Below are 23,894 nucleotides of genomic sequence, written 5' to 3' on the forward strand. Positions count from 1 at the left end.
TTCTCTTTGGCTCTTAGAAGGCTTGGGCTATGCATAAACAGCACTCTAAAAGTTCAGTATTGGCCTTAGATCCATTTGGGGTTTCAAAGTTTAAATACAGAATACTATTCACTGAATGCAGACTGTTTGGTGAACAGGTCCTGCAGCTTTGCCGGAACACGCTCAAACCTTTAATTTCTTGTCCACCCGATAGGCTCACTGAAGGTTCCACTGTGGCAATAGATTTTAATATTCCCTATTTGATTTTGAAATAATGGCACAAAAATACCTAAATTCTGAACAGTCAGAAGCACAGGAGTTGCAGGTGCCCTCCAAAATGCTTTGGTGCCCTATGAGAGAAGAAGAATTTCAAAGGGTGTTAAAGTCCTAGAACTTGAAGGAGTTCTACATACGGTACTGGTATAAACAGTCAACCACCATAATTTGTCACAAAATATACTACATAAAAAGTCAGCCTTTGAAGCTCTTGATTTTCAAAGGAACACTTGTAGGGATATGTGTGTATGTATGTGTGTCCGTGTGTCGGCGTCCTTGCATGTACTCACATGAACCTGTGTGTGTATGTGTGTGGGCTTTCTTTCCCCTTAACTTTGATATATTATTTTTCTTCTGAGATAAGTCAGGGAATCCAATATTCAGCCAAATGTATTTCCATTTTAAGTCTAAATTTTATTTTTTCTTTTACTTTTTGCATTATATATAAATTTAGTAAGTTCCTAGAGCCCTGGGCCCTCATGGTGGGTTCCTCTTAAGGTCTTAAACATTTCTCTGTCACTTTTTTTAAGAGGAAGAAAAAATTTCATCAGATGACATTAAATCATGCACTGACTAAACTAAAGGTGTATTATTTTTATTATTTTTGAATTATATCTATTCATACAACTAGCTAGATAGTCTCATCTTCATTGTTAAAAAGACTGATTTTTTTTAATCTAGTCTAATCCACATGAACTAAGGCATTTGGCTTCTCTTATTAAGAAGGGAGGGGCAAATTACTAGAATGACATAGGCACAATTCCTCAGTTCGCAGAGAACCCCTTGCTGGCTCAGTAAATTGTGGTATATGTTCATTTGGAATAGAGCAATATTTTGACCAACGTCAAGTCAACGTCAACATTTTCTAAAGGTTTATCTTTTATTTCCCTTTCATAACACATTAAGGAAAACTAGCTTTTCCACGATTCAGTATTTTTTTCGCCACCTGGACAATTTTCGTTAATCTACCATTTCTGTGGCTACAATCTTTACTCTGTTTTCTCTTAAAAAAGGGCAAAGAAATTGAAAGGATATCAGAAGTCTGAAGCAATTTGCTTCAGGTTGGAGAATATTTGCTTAGAATTTCACATTGTAGATTATCATTGCACAGAAGGGCTTTGGATTATAACCCCTTATGAAGCAAATCTGGATACCACACATTTTATTGTGGATTAATTTGATATTGAAAATGTAGTGTGGGATTGCTTTAGAAGAAAAAATGTAAGAATTTAGTGATGTCTTTCAAAAATAAGATTAGCTTAATCCAAGTAGAGTAGGAGGGTCACAAATTCACTTGATTGTAAAGAGGGATCTGAATTAGGTGGAGTTACTACTTTGTATTCAGTGGAAGAATGTGTGTCTCTTATATGAACTACCCTTATAAGTTGGTACACTGATTGAACAGAGAGGCATTAATGGCAATAATTTAACAAAGACTTATGTCCTTTTTGTTTGTTTGTTTTAAAATGCCATACTTAGATAAGTTCTATGTTTGAATGGAAAAAAGATTTAGAAAGGTAAACTTGTAAGTGGTATGCCCATTCCCCACATGTGTAACTTCCTGTTGGATGGAAGTTATGATTTTGCCAGTGTGTCCCCATAGAATGGGTAGGCAGCACAGGTGAGTATGTGAAAACACTTTGGCCATAGGTGTATCCACTACAATGGGATCTGTTCCTCAGCTACACCTGTGTACTGTTCAGCTAGCTGGGAAAAGTTATGCAATGTGTGATGCATAATAAATTCATTCAATATCTTAATTGTCCTGAAAAGACTGAAACTAGCCAATTCCAGCCAAGGTTGGTTACGTTTTCTCAAATATCTCTTTTAAGCTTCTCTCGGTGAGAAAGTTAAAACAACCCTATGCTATTTAAACTATGAAATGAAATCCCATGTATGTGGGATTCGAGGCATCAAATAGTGCATGTGCTATTAATCACACAGTATACTCCCATAGAAATCCTGACATTATCATGTAAGTGGACATGATGGAATTATTCAACTGAGTTCTTTATCTGAGTAATTATCAATTAATTTTTAGGCAAAAAATTCCCTAGCAATTTATCTGTTTAGTTTCAAAGACTTACTCTGCTTATTTTGAGAAATGTCCCATTTCAAAAAATGTACAAGCAGAAAATATGTATGCATATGTATGAATTTAAAAGATCTCCATAGAAACACTTTAAAAGTCATCTTACACAGCAAACACCTGGAACTTGTCAGTACCTTGTCCTTAGAGCTCATTTGCCTTCTGGCAAATCTTTGTGGTTTAATAAGACACTTCTGATTCTATTTTTTTTTTTTTGAAATGTCTTTCCCTCCACCCCTGCTTCTTTCTTGTGTGAACAAGAAGCCTCAATTTAATTGAATTTATTATTCATTCTCTATTTTGGAATGAAGTTTGCCTATTGTGTTATATTAAGGCGCTTCTTTCTGTCCCTTCACTAAAAACAGAGTTATTATTTGCCAGGGATTGTGGGAAAATGTTAATGTCATTGATGAACGGGAGATGGAGGGTCTTCTGGAAGAAGGACTAATGGAAGATTAACATCCAGAACTTGCCCCTCATTTTCTTGGGGAAGGGAGGTACGGTGAGTTACGTTATGTCTCTGTGGGTGGTCATCTCTCCTTGCTTTGAGTTAAGGACTTGTCATTTGCAAATTAATCACATATCCAGTGTGCTCTCATTATTTTAAGTTGCAAAAGAAAGATGTGGACCGAATGAAAATTTTTTTCAAGGCTTCATGAATTTTGTGCTTCCTTATAAAAATCAACCTGAAAAAAGAGAAAATAATAAAGTTCCAACTTGCTTAGGGAGAGCCCACATTGGGTAGCCATGACCACCTAAAGATTCAGCTGATTCAGATTGAGCTCCCTGAATCTAGACCAACCTTGGGAAAGCTGTACCAAGTGAACCTGTCAGATGTAAAGAGTAGATTGAATTAGAAAACAGGGAGGGAGAAAGAAAAACAAAACCTTCCTTCCCTTCTTGTTATTCAAATGTTGCCAACATCATTCATTTCCGTTTCAATTACTTGTTAAGACTAGCTTTTGTATCCCCACTCCTAGTAATTAAGGTGGCAGAACTGTTAGCATTATGGGTCTTTCACTGTTGTCAGCAATGGTGGTTCCCTTCTAGCCAAGCCCTAAAGACAAGGAAATATTGCCCCAGAACAACTGTTGTGAAACAAATTTTCCAACTAAATCTATCCTACGTATAAGAGGGGTAGGGTTTTTGTTTGTTCTTTTGGATATGGGAAACCTATATTTTATATATAATGAACACTTTTTTATTAACTATTCAATTGTGTAAATTCAGTATATGGTATACAACTACGGCATGTCAACTGTGTTTGTACTGTAGTCATAAGAATGTTCATTTGCTAGAGAGCCACAGACATCTGTGCTGTCCCTATCACTTAATGCATACCAACACACAGGAAGTCACAGGCCTTTGAATAAGCTTTATCTCTTCCTCTTTACTTCTTACTTTCCCTTTCAAAGAAACAGTGAGGGTAGAGAGGACTCTAGATTTAAGATCCCAAATTAAGTACTCCTGTTATCTGACTTTCTGGGGTTTTCTTCTAATTGTTAGTACATTCCTAACCCAATTTGTCCTGATTGTTCAAGAGTTTCCAACATTTCAAATATTGTATTCTCAACGAAGGGGGGTTATTTTTTGTTCTTTCTGCTTCCATTTTTATCCCAAACAATACTGATAAATCTGGTTTCCAAGTGTTTGGGCGCTTGTCTTGTTCTTTTTGTTTGTTTAAACAAACTTCACTTTTTCAGGTCTTTTCCCCTGCTAACCCACTAAAGACAAACAGTGACAATGTGACATGGAGTCCCAATGATCTCACATTAAATGAGAGGCATGGCCACTTGGAAATGATTGAAATTATTCCCACGTTTTTGATCCTCTTCTTTCTTGGACAAGCAGAGCTAACAGTTGGTAGAGAGCTTGGGATAACCCTGGGGTAAAATCCCTGTTAGATTTCCTCTTAGGAACTAAGATGTAAAATTTTGTGTGTATGATTGCTGTCCCTAAAGTGTATAATGGTCTCAAATATATATATTTTTACACTTTTAACCATAACGTATTTAAAAGGTGTCTAGAAAGTCACCTTTGAATTCTGTTCCCCAGCCTGTTAAACTGGCTAGCTGGTAGAATGGGGACAAAATGGGGAAAATTCTGAGTTAGTGCCAATGTTGGCTAATACTTATGAAGATACTTGGAGATCTGACCAGACACGTCCTTGGCAAAATGGAGGTCCTGCTTCTAGTCCATTTGGTAACTTGTCATAAATTACTGTATTGATTGCATGTGTATTGTTGCCTATGAAAGAATTAATTGTGTGATAGCAAGCAATCAGTGTTACTATTTGTTTGGAAAGTATTAGATAACTATCATAATGAAACTCATTACCAACAAAATAGTGTCCCACTTATTTTCAGAGACCAAGTCCTAATCTGTTAATTGAGGGGGCCTAATCTAGATGACCTCGAATTTCTTTTCCAGCTCTAAAATTATATGGTTCTATTTCAGACCTGTATTAAACCTCACTCCTTTCCCTGCAATTCCACACCCCCTAAATTTCTAACACATCTTCACTTTGATTCTTTTATAGGACTGAGACAGAGAAAAATGAGGCAAAGGTCATATAGATTAGTGGCTCACAGGAGAGAGTGCATCATTTAAAATAAAATCTTCTTTGAAAAGTTCATGGGCCTCGCTTCAGGGTCTTCAATATAATGACCAGTCTGAAGCTTGAAATGTGTTTATGACAGCATCTGATATATATTTTTTTTCCTGCTTGTTTTCCATAGAATGATTAGCATATTTGTCCCCAATAAAATGAAGACAGGTGTTATAGATGAAACAAAAGAGAGCCTCTGTTGGATTCTTAGTAGGCACTCAATCCCATTTAAATTACCTATTTTCCATTTGAAAGCCCAAATGCATAGCTTCCTATTTAAAGTAAATTGTATGGAGCACCAAAATATCATATTATGCCCAAATCAAGGACAGTATTTCTCAATATGTTGAGTATACTTAGAAGACTATGTACATTTGCCACCAGAAGGCAAGCATCCTTAAAGAGACTCCATTCTCTCTCAAAGGCCATTAGCAGAAGCAAACTAAAAACAAAAAATAAAGTAGGCTTTCATATTTCTTTTTCTTTTTTTTTCTTTTTTTGCATCTTATATTTAATACCATATTCATCTATCTAGTCAAAAGTGAATAACTCTGAAATAATATCTCAAATGCTCAAAAACAGTTGGGAATAACATAATAAGAAAACCCAATCTATCTCTGGGTGAGATTACTTCTTATTTAATAGACCTGTGATCTCATTAAATAGGCACTCATTCCAATGATACAGATTGAGAATCTTCCATACCTGCCCATCCTGTGTAATTCTTGCCCACGTCCTCCCATAAATCTTCCACAGAAAACTTCCTCCAGCTACCTTGAAATTACAGGAATAACACCATTATAATGTGCCATTTGTTGGACAATGAATATTTTATTTTTCTTAATAATATGTTGACTAGTAAGGATCCTTTTTGGGGGGGTTTGGCAAATAAGAGTATATTCTAGGACAACAATTCAACAATATTCCAGTCAATAAAATGTGAATTTAAATGTAACTTCTCTTAAATGGATCAACATTTGAATATATTTTTTTCCTGTATACATTGTACACATGTGTATGTTTGCATTAAATATGAATTGCAAATGTAAGACTTGTATGAATGAACAAACATATTTCCCCTCTCTGACCATGGCCTGGTTCAGTGGTCATAAAGCTTTGTTTACTTTTTGACAGTTTGTAAACTATGTTGATTCTAGAAGCAAAAATTAAAAACACAACATTTATGACATCAGACTGATCTTCTTGAAGATCATAATGTATCAGTATTACCCATTTAGAATATCCATGACCTTGGGAAAGTCGACAAACCCTATTTCCTTCATTATCCCTTGAAACAAGGCAGAATTTTTAAGTGTGTTAAGGTAAATGGAGATGAAAACTGAAGTTTACAAATCATCTGATGGAAACAAAGAGTTTTACGCTGAATGTTTGCAATTTTTAAAAAAGGGGATAAAGTCACTTGGAGGAATTCAAGTCAGGAAAAACACTGATTTTCGACATTCCTTTTGATTTAATGGAACTTGCTATTTAACCAAAGGGACCATTGTTATATCGATACCACTCAATGACACCCTCACTTGACAACAGTTCTCTAGGATTTGCTCATGTAGTTTATTATTGTCTTCTTAATTAAGCCCCACTACCAAATATATCACACTCATGTTGTACGTTAAAATCCAATGTTTTAAACTTGTTTTGCATATTTACACTTAATCCCATACTTTCTCACTGAAGATGTTTCATGTCTGCTGAGACATCGAGGACTAAGCGTTAAGATAAGTTGCCCAGCAAATGAATGAAAGAAGATTAAAAAAAAAATGAGTCAACATTTTGTCTTACTTATGCACAGGATGTTTCAGCAAATTCTCCTGAACAATAAAAAGCTTGGCAAGTACAGATACACACTTATTTCAACTGTAACTGATTAGATAACACAAACAACTCTGAAAGTTGGCTCAACTTAAATAAGTTAATGCCATGGAATTGATATGTGTGGATTTTAATTTAGAAAAAAAATTGGACCTTCCCCACATGTTCAAATAGAATATTGACACCATTAAGATCAATCACAGTCCATCACAATGTTCCAACTAAACATTTATGCATTTGATTAATCATTTCTTAATGAGGAATGTAAAACCACACCCAGTACAATAGATTAGAAAGTAGGTAGACTATCTATCTGTGTATTTCCAACTGGTGAACAGTGTGGAATATGGGAAACAGGACTGGATTTGGAGTCAGCAGCCCAGGATTCAATTCTTAGCTCTAGCAATTACTTACTAGTTGTGTGACCATTCTGAGCCTTGGTTTCCCCATTTATAAATGGGGATGATAATGCTGACACTACCTACCTCACAGGGTTGTTGTGAGGAAAGTGCTTTGTAAATTCAAAAGCACCATACTTGTGAGCTAATAATAACTGTCATTATTCACCTTTATTTCACTTTTGTTTCTGTTCTGTAAAGAAACATTCCTAGTGCCTAAGATGAAGATTATGTTTCAAGGAGACTTCAATGTGTATCACTTTTCTCCTTTTTAAAGAAATGATTTGAAAATGAAATCCACTCTTCTGTTGGCAATGGTTATCTGAAACAACCTTGAGAAATATGTCACTCCACATCTGAGCAAATGTTGCGTTCCATTATGTTTGGACTCCATTTTTTGGGGAGACGTACATTCCTGTTCATGATTTTAAAGGAAAGAAATAAGAACTGATTTTAATAATCAATCTGCAGTTTGACTCTTTTGTTGAAATTTTAAAATAGAGTAAATCTTATCTTTAAAAATACCTCAAAATGGCAATGTCAATATCCCTTTTTTGTCACTTTAGTATTATTTAAGCAACTGACCACCCCAAACCTCCTACTCAAGTTGTGTTCATACTGAGTGTATCTCTTATCTCATTTCTCTTTATTAAACAGGGATTTTCAGCACCTAATCAGACGACAATGTGAGAGGCAAATGTAATCTTATGGAAAACAAAAGCTTTGTTCATTCCAGCGTCATTAGTAAACGGATAAACTGGGATTATTTAGAATATAAGAGATAATGAGGTTCATGACCAGCTGCCATTTCTTCATACACAGAAACACACTAGAACCCTTCAATTTTACTGACAATATTAAGTCCACAGACCTTTCAGCCCTCTTAGAACTATGGCACTATCTGTACTAGGCCCATTTTGGAAGATAAAGAGACAGACACAATTATACATTTATATAAAAAACAATAAGTCAAAACATTGCACCAAAGAGCACAGCAAAACAAAGTGGGCTTAGTATAAAATGTTCACCCATTATAATAACATAAAACATGATTCAAAAGAACACTAAAAGGACTTTCCCTTCTGGAAAACAACACTTAAGATAATGTATCAGTCCAAGAGTTTCCATAATATGATTCTTTTTCTTATGTCATTGAAAATTCTTGTCTGCATTTTTCTATCAAATGGACTTTTCTTCCTGGGTTAGTATCTTTTCTTAGAATTTCAATTATGCAATTTCTGTTGCTCCAGTACTCCAGCATTGCAATAGATCTTCAGTCAAATAGATGTGGCTAATATCTCCAAAGACAGAGATGGGAACTCACTCAGATCAGTCCATTCTAACTGACTTTTGTTCAATTTCATCCATAAGGTCATCACAGCAGGTACATTCAACTAGCAGGGGGACTTCCTTATGTTCTCTTCATGTCAGGAGGCTAACAATAGAACACATAGGCTATATATGAGAAATGAGTTGCCAAATGAAATGAAAAGGCAACTCATTTCCATTATGTAGCATATTAATCTCAAAGGCATATATGTACCAAAAGTGTCACCATTTATCTCTTGTTTTTAATTTGCTTTGAATATTTATGTATGTTTTAATTTATGGTTAAAAACTAGTTGGCAGAGTTCATATCAGAAAGTAAAAATAATCAGATGAGACAAATATCCCAAACTAAAATTAGAAAGTTCAAATATAACCCTCAGATATTTGTATCAAATTTCATTTAAAAAATATTATTGATATTTTAAGGTTACAGGAAGTCTATGACTGCCAAGTGTACTTCCAGCCTGGGTGAAATAGGGAGACCTAGTTTCAGAAGAAAAAAAAATTGGGAGAATTTGGGAGCTGGTGAATTAAATGCTCATCTTCATTGATGCTTCAAAGATCAATGGTTTCATCAGTACCATTCATTTAATGTAGATGTAAGAATGATTTGAAACTTTAAAAATATTATATACATGAAAAATATATACATAAATACAAAATTTATGTATATGAATGTGCTTAATTCCTATCACAGGACATTAATGTTAGATCAGCAACACTTTGCAGAAGGTGGACAAGTGAGGCTATTTTTCTCTGATTTAATGACTAAATAAAAAGGAGCTTATATAACTTTTCTGAGGGGAAGGGTAGAACAAATCTTGCTATATATCAGAACTTCTTCCCATATGATTGAAGAACCTGCCTTACACCCAAGTCAAATACCTTTAACCCCTTGTCAAAAGCACTTGTATTTCAAATATTTAAACTTTGTAGGGCAATGCTCTGACTCAACAATTTCTAATGAATTCTTCTATAATATATTGATGTTAAAATATTAATCATCTGGGGGCATTCAAATTGAAGTTCATATTTTTAAAAAAATGTATAAGCCCCCATTTACCAAGATGTTATTTAATGTTATATTTTAAGGAAAATAGTCATTTAATGGACAACTCTCTCTTTCTCTCATTTATACATATAAAAATTATATATTTATATATATATGTATATATATATATATATGTATATACACTTATACTAGGAATCCCTTTAACAATATAGGCCATCACCCTCTCTACAGCTCATAGTCTAAGACTAAGCCAAAGCACTTAGTGGATAAGTGACTTGCTTTGAACTACATAGCTACTATATGTTAGAGGAAAACACAAGTTCTCCTGGTTTTGAGGTCTGTTCAGAGAGGTTTAATGGCTTATTCAGTCACACAGACAGTATAGATTACAGGAAGAATCAGAAACCAAACCTTCCTGATTCCAGGAAAGGCCCCACTTCCATTATATAATACCACCTCCCATTGAGAAAGCAATACTCAAAGGAGGATTAATATTGATTCGGTTGGTCAGTACCCACATATTATAAATATATATTTACACATATATGTGTATATATGTGCATGTATGTGAATATCTTATATATGTGTATACTATGTATGTATATACACACATATACATGTAATCACTAATATGCATATTTACACACTATATCCACATATATCATTTTTAATTATACCTATATCTATATCACCTATACCCCTCTGTCTCTCTCTGTCTCTCTGTCTTTCTGTCTGTCTGTCTCTCTCTCTCTCTGGCTCTCTCACCCCTATATTTATGTCCATATAAAAGATTCTGATATAATTTGGGTTCCTTCCTGAAGACAGATTTACACTGTAACTCAACAAAACTAAATAACCAATTTTTGCTAATACTAAAGCTGCTGATTTCAGAAGCTCATTTAAGTTTTCCTTCAGAACAAATGGCTGTATTCCTGTGTCTTCATTACTAATTAGGAAACAGCTTTGTGATGCTTTGCATGGAACAGTGTTCCCTCCTCCTCTGAGCCCGTGGTATATCTTTTTTGGTTTGATTCATAGTCACTGTTGTTCCACTCCTCTGCATTGTGGTGTTTATGTTGTGTAGGAGGAATTGGAGACAGAACAATATTATTATACTCTCCCCCTGAGGCTTTCTATTTTCCAGAGTTCAGACATATTTGGTCAACAGCACCAAGTTGCTGGATCAATTTCCCTCTCATTTCCTTGGCACCTGAGGGCAAATGGCAAACTTCTTTTCCGTCATTTTCCAACTTGGGAAATTGATGCATGTTTTGTCTGTGATTTAATATTGGCAGACAGTTCTGAGAATCAAACCACCCATGAAAACTGCTGGCCCTCTCCATGCTGAGGAGCTGAATTAACTTTCAAGGGGCTTTTTCAGTTCTAGCACTTAAGAATGGCACGAGAGAGGTTTATTCTTCATAAAATTATGAAAAATCTCTTTTGATGCTAAGTTAGAATTTAGCTGGCTGATGGAATTTTACTTGCTCTTGTCAAAGTGATACTAATTATTTCTTCTTGCTGAAGTCAACTGTAGTACATGTGCATGTCCTCTAATGATTTTTAAGTCTGACTACATGGGAAACATTCTAATAGAATGGTAAGATTTTGAGCTCGTTGATTTGGTGCTAAAAGTCAATAGTCAATAGTCAATAAACATTTATTAAGCTCCTACCATGTACAAGGCAGTGCAGCTAAGTGGCATAGTGGATAGAGAGCCAGGCCTTGAGTGAGGAAGACTCATTTTCCTGAATTCAAATCTGGCCTCAGACACTAGTTTTGCGACCCCGGGTAAATCACCTGTTTGCCTCAGTTTCCTCATATGTAAATTGTGCTGGAGAAGGAAATGGCAAACCACTCCAGTATCTTTGTCAAGAAAACCTCAAACGAGATCAAAAGAGTTGAACACACCTGGAAAAATTGAACAACTGTACAAAGTATTATGCTAAGTGCAGGAAATACAAATATGAAAAAGCCAGTCTTTGCCCTTAGGGAGCTTACTTATGGGGGAAGAAAACAACATACAAAAGCAAGCTGAAAAGGGAGAGGAGGAAATTAGTGAAAGTGAATGCAACAGGAGAGCTCGAAGTCTAAAATGAGTGTCACCAGGTGGGAATTGGAGAAATGTCTAAGGAAATGAGGAGAAATGAATTCAGAAGCATTCTACAGGCCATGAGACAGTTTGAGAATCCCTAATTTTATAGATGAAAACAATTGAGAACCTAACTTGAGTGTTTGGGGGCAATATGAATGGAAGAAGTAGCATTATCTAATACTGGACTAGGAATGATAGGCTATAGACACAAAAGCTGTTTTCAAAATGGAACCTTTTTGTTATAATGAAGAAAAAAAGTATAAAATAACCTGTTTTACTCTCTTAAAAAAACTGTTGACTCTTTAATCTATATATTAGCCTATTTACTTTTTTCCCCACCAAATGATAATTTAGGGGTTCTAATAGATGCCAGAGGAAATTCAGTATTATAGAGACAATTAACAAAAGCACTTACAGGGTTTGAAGTTGAGGACAGTATCGTTAAGCCTTAATTTCCGCATCTCTAAGTGCTTAGTTCTAGTCCTAATTCACCTTTCTGTACCTCAGTTTCTCCTCTGTAAATTAAATGGGTCAAGTGAAGTCTTCTCTGAGGTTCCATTCAATGTCAAAGATGTGTTTAATAATTGCTTTCTTTAAAGTAAAAGAAAGATACTTTTTCAAGACTCTTTTTTACTGATAGTTTCCTAGTAGTTGGGATTTGCTTACCAAAGTACTGTATCCATTTTGTAGATTTCAAAATATTTAAGAGAGTTTAAGTAGAATATCTGAATTTATACCTACTAGCTCCAGAGGAAGCCTCCAAAGACGGGTCTCTTTTTCTACTGTCCATTTACTTTTGATTGTGATGCTTAGTTCTTTTTAAATCGCACCTCATTCTTTCAATGTCTTATTCTTCAAAATGAGATGATCTAAAGCTCATATTGAAGGGGGAAATTTTGAAGTGCTAAATACTGAAAGATGAATAATTATAAAGATGAATAATTATAAAGATGAATAAGACAAGATATGGTCCCTGTTTTTAAGGAACTTATACAGGCACATGCCCATGTGCACACACGCACACACACACATACATACTCATACAAACATACATATAACCAAATAATTATTAAAAGAACTAAAGCAGAAATGCATGAGAGGTAGGAGCATAGTTCTGTCTCAGTACAAAGAAAGGAAATATAATATCTATTATAGGAAGAAACCAAAATATAGCCAAAGTGCATTTCCAAATTCTATCATTTTTATTGCTTCAAACTTATTTAATAATAGTTTGTATAACCATCAACAAAATAAACTCCAATAAATAATTTTAAAACTTTAGAAATATAAAACACAATTTTAGTAATATAATCACACATAAAACCTCGAAATCCAAATTGTTTATTTTTCTAGAATGTTCCAATTTGATTTTGATAAAATCTAGATTTTCTAAAACTAATGTACTTTTCAAAAATTAGAGTCACAATTTTTTCCTAAACATTTAATTGTTCTATTAGCCAAAATCTAACTATGTGAATTAAGTTTTAGGGTAAGAAGGATCTGTCCTCACAATATAGTTATTCTTATTCTAGACTTATTCTTGAATTATTCTATGAGTATTTTTGAAAAAAAAATGTCAATAAGTCAATGAAAAGCCAACTAAGGCATGCATCTGATATTATTTTTTTTCTTGTGACAATTTGCTAATTATCACAAGATTTAACTTTTGGTCTGGTCAATACATACATTTTTAAATACTGTATCAAATATTATATCCAGGTCCTGATTCATGTGAATAATGACTCCCTAGCTAGTCCATTATTTGAAATTACATTGAATAACTCCTTTGGACAGGAACCAGTTATTATGTTTCATACAAGTATAACTTTCAATAGTGTGAATTCAAATACATGGGACCATTTTAGACGATTCATTATTTACACCAATTGAGACCTAGCTTTCTAGGTAATCATTCAACCTCTAAAAAAAAATGAGCCATAGCATTAAATAATTTAATACATTATTTTAACTTCACAATTATGTTAAGAATTATGTTAAATTTTCTTAAATGCCTCATGATGACACAAAAGTGACTCTAGGTTTTCAAAGACTCTATCAGTGGAGCATAAACTATCATACTTTATCAAGTGTCTCACTGACATAGTAAGTATATCAATTGCTTCAAGATAAGCTAGGAAAGGCTCATTAACAGAAATCTAGTTACTGGGAAATTTTTTCAACTATAATAAGTCATGAAGTCAGGGAGTGCTTATGATCAACATTGCTGGCACATGTTCCTACACGAAAGAAAGCTTCCATACTCTGTCTCCAAGTATAAATTAATCTTCACTGAATTCCTATTCAGATATTTGCTCACATGCATGAAAAAGACCCTGGTTGCTTTAAAAAACATCACTGACAGAAGAATGAATTTCTGGCAAGTCCTTTTCCACTGGAAATGTTTTAGTTTTGTGCCCAACATCTAGCTTTTCTCTGAGGACCAGTCTGACCAAGCACTGATAAGTTCCTCAACAGAAATTTGGCCACTCGGTCATGATTTTTTTTGAGAGGGGAAATCAACACATAAAGTTCATATGCGAAGTCTTTTTGTTTTTGAGGGAAGGCTGTATGCGTAAAGGCTGTTTTCCTAAGTAAACCAGTGTATGTGTGTGTGTGTGTGTGTGTGTGTGTGTGTGTGTGTTTTAATGTTGAAGAGATAAAAAGTATTTGTAAAGTAACCTGATCTACTCTCTTCAAAAATTTTGTGCTAGTCTATTTACTCTTTTTTCCCCCCACCGAATGATAATTTAGGGGTTGTAATAGATCTCAAAGGAAATTCAATGTTATAAAGAATATAACCAAAAGCACCTTACAGTACTAGAAGCTACAGTTTTAATATCTCTCCCCTCTAGGCTAATTTTTTTAACTGCTTAGTCTCTGATGTCCCTTATAACTAAATCTATAATGCTGATGTTTTCCAATAATTAAAAAATGTAGCATTTAGAGAAGGATGAAACAAAAATCAAAACAAAAATAATATCTAACCAAAATCCCCACACATTTAATAGTATATACAAGAAGATAAAGATGACAGTCTTAGGAAGTTTATCTTTTTCTTGGAAAATATAATACTTGAAGACCAGTACAATACAAAGCAAGTGGTGATGGAAACTAAAGAACAAAGCTGGAGCATTGTTATGTGAAAAATGGAGGAGGAAGAGAAGAATTTTGACTTGGGGATCAGAAAAGGTTACAAGAAGTAGATGGCATCCAATCTGATCCTTAAAAAGGATGAATGTGAGGTGCATTGTAGTTATGGGAGATGGTCTGTGCAAATACAAAGAGACAGGCATTAGTGTGTTGGCTTTTAGGAACGGTAAGTAATCCGTTTTGGCTGTGATATGGAGTTAATGGAGATAGGTAACACGAAATAAGATTAGAGTCATATTGTGGAGGGTATTGATTGATAGGTTGAGAAATTTGAGTGTTGTTATAGAAGCAATAGAAAATCACCTAAGATCTTTGTTTTTCTCTCTGTAATTTTTAATTGTAGTGACATGATTAAAGTGATCATAGAGGAAAGAGATGGTAGCAGGAAGAGAAGTTAGGAGCCTGTGACAATAGTCTGTTACACATCGTGGCATACTGAGTAAAGAGCTAGCCTCAAAACCAGGAAGACCTGGGAATTCCCATTTTTGACACACACTGCCAATATGACTGAACTAATCACTTCACTTCCCATTGTTTTAGGCTACTCTCTATGACTATATGTTGCTGAGAATGTGCCAAACTGTGCTGGTTGAGGAACTTTAACAGGGAAATCATAGGTCCAATACTTCTCTATATACCTCTAACATTCAAGGCAAAAATGAGAAGGGCCTATACTGACAGTGGCCATAGGAGTGAAGAGAATAGGCCAACGTCTAGGGATGTAGTGAAGACAGAATCAGCAGCATTTAACTCAACTGGAGTTCAGTAAAAGGAAAGTGTTCTAACTGAAGACAAGTTTTCAAAATTGGATTTGGTAGAAGTGATACCTTCATTAGAAATAGAGATCAGCTCCATTATAATTCCATAAAATGAATTCCTCTATCTTGTCTGCATCTGAAAGGGTAAGAAAATGTCTGTGATAGACAAGGGCTAATGCTCATGACTGACCTTCACGTCTGAAGTCTCTCATCTGGTGAGCTCTAGGAAGGCAGGCCAAGTCCGAGAGATTGCCATTTAAATTTTGCATCTCCCTCACTACCTACACAGTGCTCTGTACATAGTAGGAGCTTAAATGTTTAGTACATTGAACTAAACGCATCAACATCCATTCTGAATTGGTGGTTCAATACAGATATCAAAGACTGGTTGGTATATAGTGGACCCTTTAGAGAATTTCTGTTTCAAGGGAGGCAACATGGTGGTATATTGGAAAACAGATAGGATTGAATTTACAAGTTCTTATCCAAGCTCTGTCATAGATGAACTGAGTTTTCTTGGACAAATCTTGAGAATATTCCAGATATCAATTTCCGCATATCTAGAATGAGAGGTGATTTAAATACCTATTGTCATTGTATAGATCTAACATTCTTTAATTCTATTACTGAGGAAAAATCCTTAAGAAAAGAAAAGTAGCAAATATCCCTTCTCTACCAGTAAACATGAAGGTGAAAATTGAAAGAATGACTCCGATAACTCAAAGTAAAGATGGTTTAGGGCCAAAAGGATTTTTGTATCTGCCTCTATTCTCCAAAGGTCTGACCTGCATCTGATGAAAGAACACATCTCAATTTTGAAGTGATGTGTTCTAAGAGAAATGAGCTGCCAACCATCAAACATTAAAAAAGCTTTTACCTGCCTTGTAACTGTAGAATCCAATGAAGTCAATATGAATCTTCTCTGAGTATTTACAGAAAGACAGCTTTCTAAACAGGAGAAATGATTGGAACCCATATAAGGGCGGGGGTAAAATTCTAATGGATTTAATAACACTTTAATCAAGGAAACTCCTTAAGTAGCCAATTTAATCACTGTCATCAGCAGCATCAGTGTGATTGAAAGCATCATTACCTTAACAGTTGATTATGAAGAGCTGGATGGTATAGTTTTCTCTTTCACTAAAACTGGTCATTACGTAGGTTTCTGAGGGGGGCATATTCACCATCACCTTAAATAGTGAATGGACTTGATAGGCTTCTAGCATAAAGTTAACAATTGAATTCTTTCCCAAGGTTTAAACATTGTAATAATGTAAATCCTAGAAATGCACTGACTTAATTAGGTTGATATCAAGTGAAGGCCTATTTGGACACACAAGTCCAACCATCCCCTGGGACTCTAAGTCAAAGGAATTGGTAGAAATCTATGGGAGTAGTTCAAAAGGATCAAATGAGATAACATACATTGTATGCCCTTAATACATATTATTCCCTTCCTTTCCCTTCCCTTTTCATATGTCCCAAATGAACACTAGTTATTCTAGGTCACATTTCTGTCTATATATTCCATAGTCTTTAAAATTCAAGCACTCAGCCTTTCAGAATCTTTTTCCTAATGTCTATGCCATCCCCAAATCAGATGGCTCTAGAATAAATAAATATGGTTTTCCTGACTTGCTCTTTCCAGAAATCTATTTCTTTTATCCTTAACCTTAGAATTTATAAACTATTTCTTTTTGATGAGGGGTGAGGTAGCCTTCATTTGCTCTCATTGGAGTTGGGGACTCCCATTATGAAAATTCTCTCCAATAGTGGAGATAGGCAACTGTCCGTAACTAACAAAGACAAACCGTTTCCTATTATACTGAGAGGTTATATGACTTGCCTATGGTCACATAGCTAGTATGTGGGGGGAAAGCAAGACTTGAACTAGTTTTCCTGAGTCCAAATCTAGCCATCACTCAACTAAACGTTGACTAAATACAGTGTCTTAAATATTGTTTCTGTTTAGTGACTTTTGAGAGAACCCCAACTTCATGTAAATTATCAATGAAGAGTTAATAAACAGTTGTCCTTACTGATTTTTCTGATACCATAAATATAAGTTGGCAACAAACTGCTATTAGAATCATTTGGCTTGAGTTTTGCCACAGAAGCCAAATGCTGCTAACTGAGCACTGATGACAACATAACCCGTTGTGAGGTTTTGTTTCTCTCGCTTATTTGTTTTTAAGTTTTAACAATATTAACCCTATTTGAATGTGACCAATTTATGGATTACCAAAGGTATTACTATTTTCCACAAATAACAGAAGGACAGCAGTAGGGATATTGGTTACTATTTTGATTTGAGATATTTTAGTGGACATTAATTTTTTAACACACAGTCATCAGAAGGGAAAGTAAATTTAGGATCACAGCATCATACTGTTGCAGAACTGTAATGGACCATGCATTACAACTAACTCACCAGATGGTAAAAGGAAGGCATTGCAAGGCAAATAATTTTTAAAAGTAGAAAATCAGAGCTAGAATTCAAACCCAGGTTAAGAGCTGATGTATAGAAATGACCCCACAGAGAGGTAAGCTATACAAATGGAATGGATGGTCTTGTGAGATTAAAAGCTAGCCATCAACAAAAGTGCTGAAACAAAGTATCATTGTGGAACTGGAAGGAATTTATAAGTGTCCCATGTATCACCCCCACTATATTCCGTATGAGGAAAATAAAGGTCACAGAAGTCAAGTGACTGATCCAAGGTTGGTTGGTTGCTGTCCTTCATGCTTGAGTAGAAACAAAATGACATCTCTATCTCCAGGTCAAGGTATAGTCTATCTGACTGTGGCTGATCAAATTAATATAAGCTTAGAAGGCTCTACCACAGGTAAGACACAAATAGTTCATATGGATATTTGTAGTGGCGATGTCTCTGAATATGTGCATCTCACATTTCTTTTGTGCTACTGCAATTCTGCTTTGCTCATAGAACACAGTGCCTTCTTTGATGTGGGTACACCATGCTGGGCAGTCCTGCACCAGTGTCTTGAACGTCTTACAATTGATTGCAAAGCTCTTCAGAGAAATCTTGAGAGAGACTCTGTATCACTTCTTCTGACCTCTACGTGGGCACTTGCCTTGTACAAGCTCTCTGTATGATAGATTTTTAGGCAAACATAAGTTTGACATTTGAACAACATGGCCAGCCCATTGAAGTTGCCCTCTCTGCAATAATTTAAATGCTTGGCAGTTTAGCTCAAGAAAGGATCTCAGTGTCTGGTGTCTTATCTTGCCAGGCGATCTTCAGAATCTTCCTAAGACAATTCAAATGGAAGTGATTCAGTACCCTGGCATAGCATCGGGATACTATCCATGTTTCACAGGCATACAACAACGAGGTCAGCACAACAACTCTGTAGACCTTCAGTTTGGTAGCCAATCTAATACTTCTTCTCTCCCACACTTTCCTTCAGAATCTCCAAAAACACTGAGATAATTGGCAATACATGCATCAATCTCATCATTTGCATGTAGATCCCTAGAAAGTAGACTGTCAAGGTAAGTGAATTTATCCACAGCATCCAAAATGTCTCCATTTGCATAAACAATGGTTCCAAGTATGGATTATACAGTGCTGGGTGGTAGAGAACCTCTGCTTTCTTGATGTTGTCAGGTCAAAATTAGCCTGACAACAGAGAATCAATACACAGTCTGTTGTATCTCAGCCTCAGAGTCTGCATTGAGTGCACCTGTGAACAAAAAGCTGTGCACCAAGTCTCCTCCCCTTTAGTCTTGGTTTGTAGCCTTTTCAAGTTAAATTATTTAGCAACAGTGCAATAGCTGACCATAATGCTTTTGTCCTTGCTGAGGGCATCTGACAATATTGCTGAAAACATCGTGCTAAGTGTGGGAACAAGCACAAAGCCCTGCTTCACTCCATTGATGACTGGGAAAGTGTAAGAGCACCATTCATTATCCAGAACCCATACAAGCATGTTGTCACAGAACTGGTTTATAATACCGATGAACTTCTTCAGGGAACCAAATTCTTCCATGTTCTTCCATAAGCCCTTAAGACCAACAGTATCAGGCCTCGGTCAGATTGATGAATGCTGTATGCAGACCTCTGTTCTGCTCCTGGCATTTGTCCTGGAGTTGTCAAGCAGCAAAAACCATATTGACTTTTTTTTCTCCTGAAACCACACTGGCTCTCAGGTAGATGATCATCTTCAGGTGAAGGATCAGCTAATTAAGGAAGACCATGATAAGAATCTTGCTAGTAATGATTAAGACAGAGGACTCCCACCCATGATTGTCATAGGACAACTTATTTCCCTTTCTTTTTATAGAGATGGACAATAGAGGCATCCTTGAACTCCTAGGGGATAAGCTCCTCTTGTCATGTAACCTGGAAAATTTCAGTCATTTGTTTATGAGTAGTGGACTCCCTGCCTTGTAAATTTCAGCTGGAATAGAATTAGCATCAGGTGTTTTACCACAGGAGAGGAGCCTACTGGCATTCAAAACCTTTTCTTCTGTTGAAAGTTCAGCTAGAGACGGATTGACTTCAACCTGAGATATAAAGGCCATGGCTTTAGCACTGATTGATGATGGTCTGGTGAGAATGCTATAGAAATGTTCAGCCCACTTCTCTAGGATTATGTCATTATCACTAATCAATGTGTCTCCATCAGCACTGAGTAGTTGAGATGCACCATAGGTCTTTGGCCCATAAATAGCATTCAGGATATCACAAAAGCATTTTGGATTGTTACTTTGGCATAAAATCAATTTTATCTTCCATCTTACTGAGTCAGGAGTCCTGCATCTCTGTAAGCTTTGCTTTCACTTTACTTTTTAATTAAGTTAAACACTGCCTTCTTAGAAATGGATGAGCTAGGGGCAGCTACGTGGCGCAGTGGATTGAGCACTGGCCCTGAAGTCAAGAAGACCTGAGTTCAAATCTGGTCTCAAACCAAAACACTTGACACTTACTAACTGTGTGACCATGGGCAAGTCACTTAACCCCAATTGCCTAAAAATTTAAAAAAAAAAGAAATGGTTGAGCTATCCTCTTGGTAAATGCTATGGAGTTCTTGTTTTTTGATCAGCAGCTCCTGAATTTCCCCATCGTTTTTGTCAAACCAATCTTGATGTTTGCAAGTGTTCTGGTCCAGATGAGTAAATGTGATGCTGTGCACCAAAGATCTGAAAGCTGTCCACTCCTTTTCTGCTCCACTGTTGCCAACTGTGTGTTGGCTCAGTTTCCCTTCAAGTTAACAACAAACTGTTTACAAGTGGAGAAGCATTCTGATCTGCAAACATTAGGTCTTCTGGTAATTATCTTGCCTTGGGGTCACCATTTTTTTTGTTGAACGTGAATATTTAGTTGGAGAGGATAAGACTATAATCGGCCCAGCACTCTGAGCCATACATCACCTTTGTCACTTTTACATCCTTTCTATCTCTTCTCCTCACAATGACATAGTCTACTAAATGCCAGTGTTTGTGTGATGTTGCATCCATGAGGTTTTATTGTGTAAACAAAAGACAGTGTTAATGATGAGGTCATGAGTTGCACAAATCTTCAGCAGTAAGTGGCCATGGCTTCTGTTTCTGACTCCATTCCTTCTGATATTCCCTATCATTTCTGATAGTCTGTGCCTACTCTGGCATTAAAGTCACTCAGAATTACAAGCTTATCCTCTTTCAGCACATTGATGATGAGGATCTCCAGGTCTTCATAATTCTTTTACTTTGACCTCATCAGGCATCATCATGGTATCATCATGTACACTGATGATGGTGGCATGATGCTTTCCTGCAAGTGGCAATCACATTGTCATGGGCCTGTCATTCACTTCTTTTGAGAGGCATATAAGCTTGTTGACTAAATTAGTTTTGATTGTGAAACCTATGCCAGCTTCCATTCCCCATCACTATGGCCACTCCAGAAAAATGTGTATTTACCTTTGATTTCAGTAAGCTGGCCCTCATTTACCAGCCTTGTTTCACTCAGGGCTGATATCTGGATGTGACAACCTGCTGAATTGTCTCATAAAAAAAGTTTCTTTATGTTGTCAATAAGCACATGTGCATTTCATAAATCAATGGTAATTGAATCATCTTTGTAAAAGTTTTTGTACATTTGTGTGTGTATGTGTGTGTGTGTGTGTGTGTGTGTGTGTGTGTGTATTTCAACCACAACATAGGAGGCCCGGCTGCTGCAGTAATCAGACCAGGGCTGGGTTAAGAATACAATTTTTAGGGCACTTTTCCTAGCCCCTCCCTCACTCCAAGAGGTGAGCAATTCAGTACTTAAAAAAAGGCTGCTCAGATACTCAGAGGGCTGTAGAATCCCACTGCTGCTTCCATCCAGTGAAAAGATGATCCTATGGCTCAGGTCACTTGTGTGCCAAGTTGTGACTGCAGCTCATATTTTATCCACATCTGCTGCTTCATCACTTGCCTGTTGCAGAGGACTTTGAGGTAGGTAAAAGTGGTAAAAATAGTATGGGTGGTATCTTTTAACATGCATAAGTTGAAGGCAGATTTGCACAAAGGTGTGGACTTCACTCTCTCCTCCAGAATCATCAGAGCTCAGTGGCAAGACAAAAAATCAAGATGACTAGTATTGGCTCAGGATGCAATAGATGACTTTGGCATCTTTGATGTCTAAAGCACTAGATGATCCATAGAACCTGCTTCCACCACCTTCATGTTTTGTTGGAACAAATTTTTCACATCTGCCTATTCTTCTAGGGAAGCCTTTACATGCTTGGGGTAGACACCCCACTAACTCACTGAGGAGTTTAAGGCCTGTCAGTTACATTCAAATTGTTTTATCCCATCTGCTGAAACAGTTTACTGGAGTGGGGCTGTTGTGCATTCTACAGCTTCTTGGAGACACAGGTAAGATTTGGGTGACAGGTATACATCAAAGGTGAAATACAGCCTTGAAAAGGGCTGAGCAGTCCTCATATCAGAGGTACTAGTCTTCCCTGAACACCCATACAATCCAAGGTCACTCAGCTAAGTAATGACCAAGCTAAGCTAAAAACTCAAACCCCATGATTCCTAGATCAATGTTGTACCCATTATTCAAATTGCTTCTTTTTTGGGGATTTTATAGAAAATATTTTGTTGTTTGGTGGGAAAATTTCCTAGATAACCTTAGATTACATTTCAATGCTAATATTTAAATAAATAAAAAATATTAATATTAAAAAAAAACTCACAAAGCCAAGTACCATTGCTGTTCATTTGTTTCAGTCATGTCCAACTCTCTGTGACTCCGTTTTGGGGTTTTCTTGGCAGATACTGGAATGGTTTGCCATTTTCTTCTCCAGCTCATTTTACAGATGAGAAAACTGAGGCAAACAGGGTTAAATGACTTGCCTAGGATGATACAGCTAGTAACTGTCTGAGACCAGATTTGAACTCAAGAAGATGAGTCTTCCTAACTCCAGGCCCTGCACTCTATCCATTGAGCCACCAAGTTGCCCCTTGTGCCAATTAGTTGCCATTAATCAAATCCAATTCTTTCTTCCTATTTCTCAGAAAAGGGATCTTCCTGATCAAATATCTTGGTATTGAGGATGGAGTCTGATTGCTTCAGAGCTCTATAATCATCCCTTGAATATGTTGTTCCAAGAGCAGTAGTATGGTCCTAGAAAATGTAGTTCTCCACTGTCACTATTTAAGCTGTTGTTTCTTCCCATGGGGCAAACTGTCCCCTATATGAAGATGTCTTTCTCTAACAAATCTGGAATAACAAGGACTGTGTGGTACACATAGCAACTACCTAATGATTTCTTGCTGAAATGAATTGAATTGAATTGGATGCTCTGTTACTTTAGAAATTATCTGATTGATCAGTATTCTTAGTGGTCTCTACAGCTCTGGGGTAGTATCTCACCAACCTTTCCTCAGTTTTAACCCAGATCACAGAACTAATTTTCAGTTAGGAATGTATTAGTGTCTTGTGGAAATGACTAGGTCCAGTTTTACTTTACTAAAAGGCAATAGTTCTTATGGAGCAGGAGTTACCCCTAAGAAAAACATAGAAAGAAAAGCAAAATGCTCACTTAATATACTTGAAAATAACTTAATTTGTGGTGAAGACAAATGAAGAAAGTAAAAAAAAAATTCCTTTGATTGTCAATTGACAAAATTCCTTTAAATGTCAATTATGTCAGAAAATATATTTCTCCTTAACTGCATATTCTGTGTTAAAAAGCATAAGTTCCACAACTGAAATTACTGTATTCTTGGGTATAGGAGTTAAAGGTCCAATAATATGGTGGCAGAGAAGTAAGTTTTCACCAAGCAAGGAGGATACCTGCACTTATTAAACTATTCATGAGTTAGGACTCCCAACAAAAGGTACATGAAACATTTTAATTGCAAAA

Source organism: Vombatus ursinus, unplaced genomic scaffold, assembly GCF_900497805.2.
Source record: "Vombatus ursinus unplaced genomic scaffold, bare-nosed wombat genome assembly UNPS02000749.1, whole genome shotgun sequence".
NCBI lineage: Eukaryota > Metazoa > Chordata > Mammalia > Diprotodontia > Vombatidae > Vombatus > Vombatus ursinus.